This window comes from Otolemur garnettii, unplaced genomic scaffold, assembly GCF_000181295.1.
Source record: "Otolemur garnettii isolate 467f Iridium unplaced genomic scaffold, OtoGar3 scaffold00083, whole genome shotgun sequence".
NCBI lineage: Eukaryota > Metazoa > Chordata > Mammalia > Primates > Galagidae > Otolemur > Otolemur garnettii.
Genome location: NW_003852478.1, coordinates 6,860,840 through 6,863,212, shown reverse-complemented (window position 1 = coordinate 6,863,212; position 2,373 = coordinate 6,860,840). Strand labels below are relative to the sequence as shown.

Below are 2,373 nucleotides of genomic sequence, written 5' to 3'. Positions count from 1 at the left end.
AAAACATTCTTCTACAAATCGCTCAAGCACAGAGTATGAATGTGGGACATCCAGATTAATGTCTGGAATTTCATTATAAATTCTCTCATAACCTCTTTTCATTTGGTCTACAGTAATGGTAGAAGACTTCCAAAGGGATTTTAATAAATCCAAAATCACCTTAAATGTATTTTCTCCAGTTGACTCTAAAACCATTACAATAGCTTCATATACAAGCTCATGGTGAAAATGAGGTACTTCCAGTTCCGTAAGGCAATGTTCAGCTTCAGGTATGTCTCCAGACAGTAAATTCTCTTTCAACAGCACATCAATCTCTTTAACAAGGTGATTGACAGGTTGCTGCCCGCCTCCAGAGCCCCATACACTATCTTTACGCTTTCCACCTTTAGCCATACTCAGGAGCACGGTAGCTTTATCCAGAGCAGCTCTAGCCTGTACACAGTCTACTGTTCCCTTGTAACTATCGATATAGGTGTTACATAAAATTCCATCTCCAACAGCTCAAAGCAATAAACTGGCCCACCAGCTGTGGTGCTCTAGGAGTACCCAATGCCAACTCAGGTAGATCTTTCAACAATTTATCAAATGATTTTTCCACATCATTTGTGCTCATTACTGTCCCACAAAGGTCAGAAAGAAGCTGAGATGTCATTTCTCTATGACTAGCCTTCCCCTCCCATGCTAAGGACACTGCCAACACTGGTAGTCCGCTTTTCATTTCACCAAGATTTAAATCTCTCAGGATTTCTGCAACTTCATTAGTATCTCCATGCTCAAAATATTCCTGCATGATTGGTGTTAAAGTCTTCTCAAATGTTCTTTCATCCAAAGGCAAAACTACAGTTTCATAAACACAGTTCTCCTGGTCATCATCATAGTTCAGATCTTTCGCATCTACGTCCTCTACATCATACACCTGCCCAGGTGTAGCCCAAACACCTTTACCTCCTGCACCACCTTTCCCAGATCTGGATTGCCTATCTAGCAACCTTCCCTTTGGGCTGGTTGGCACAGTTGTAAGGCTTCACTTCCACTTGTAAGGGCTTCACTTCCCTTATCACTAACTGAATCTCCTCTGCCACTGTCTCGGGATGAGTTTTTCCGTAGTCGCCTTTTTGCCTTGGCATTAATTCAAGCTTCATTAATGAAGGATGCTGAAATCCAATTTCCATTTATTTCATTCTTTATTTCCTCAGTCCCAGTATGTTCTTCATCACCAGGAAACAGAGAGTCACTCAAATTATCAGGATCTGTAGGGTTTACGTTCAGTATCTGCTCATTTTCTATATCCATTGTTTCTTAATTTCACTTGCACTGATTAAACAAATTACCAAATGAAAGTCTTCCTTTAGAATATGGAAATTAACAGTAAAAATACAATTTAAAAACAGTCTGTAAACTCCCCCCTCAACACACAGACACCCGGCCGCATTTTTGCTAGTTTTAATCATCTGTGGACATGACACAGCTGTGGACTGCATGGTCACTCCTCACTAGGGCCCCGGGTCGGGTGCTGTGCATGTCTGCAGACAGTTTGAAGCTCTTGCAACAATCTGCACAGACATAACAGCCCCAAACTGACAAACGTGGTTTCACAGAAAGGGGGCTCCCTTCCAGCCCTTGTTTTCTCTGGGAGATTCTTTTTTACCCCTCGGGCCACCACCGCTGCTCGCCCAGTTCCCCGGTCTGCCGGCCCAGACCCCGTTCCTCAGCCTCTCCTAAACAATAACTTTAAATTATCTTTAGGCTCACAAGTGTAGGTGGACTGTGGTTGATTGTCTTCATGGTCTGCTTCTGTAGAAGGCAGTGGGTTCCAGGATTTTACTTGTGAACGATGTATCCAGGAATTGATTCCCATAACTTTATCAGCTGTAGAAGAAGACAAGATAACAGAAAAAGGATCTTCCCAAGTTGGGGTTATGGAAGGTGAATTACAGAGAAGAGTTTTGACCATGACTAGCTCTCCAGGAGAGAAAAATTCCTTTAGTGTTGAATGTGAAAATGCACTGAGAGGTTTTTAAGGATTTATTGAAATTTAGCTAAGCAAGTAATATGTTTTACTAATTCTGTAGTATCTTGATCTACTAATAAATTGTTAATTAAAAAGGGTCTTCCATATAATAATTCAAATAGGCTACAACTGATTTTCTGAGGTAAATTTTTTATTCTAAGGAGAATGAAGGAAAGCAATTTAGTCCAAGGGAGATGAGTCTCTTGAGTTAGCTTTCATAACTGTCCTTTGACTTTATCATTCATTTTTTTCTACTTTCCCAGAAAATTGGAGCCTCTAGGAGACGCACTTAGCCTGGAAGGACAAATCAAGACTCAGGGTTAAAGGATGGAAAACAGTATTTCTTTTCTTTTTTTTTTTTT

At 40.7% G+C, this 2,373-nt stretch overlaps 1 pseudogene across 1 annotated transcript in view; it reads right to left on the bottom strand.

The window, feature by feature from the left end:
• The window catches only part of LOC100943668, a 4,599-nt pseudogene extending 3,281 nt beyond the window's left edge, over positions 1-1,318 (bottom strand). The window contains exon 1 of the transcript XR_001161489.2: positions 6-1,318. The product of XR_001161489.2 is annotated as a programmed cell death protein 4 pseudogene (transcript). The remainder of the gene's footprint in view (positions 1-5) is intronic.
• Positions 1,319-2,373: the final 1,055 nt, after the last annotated feature.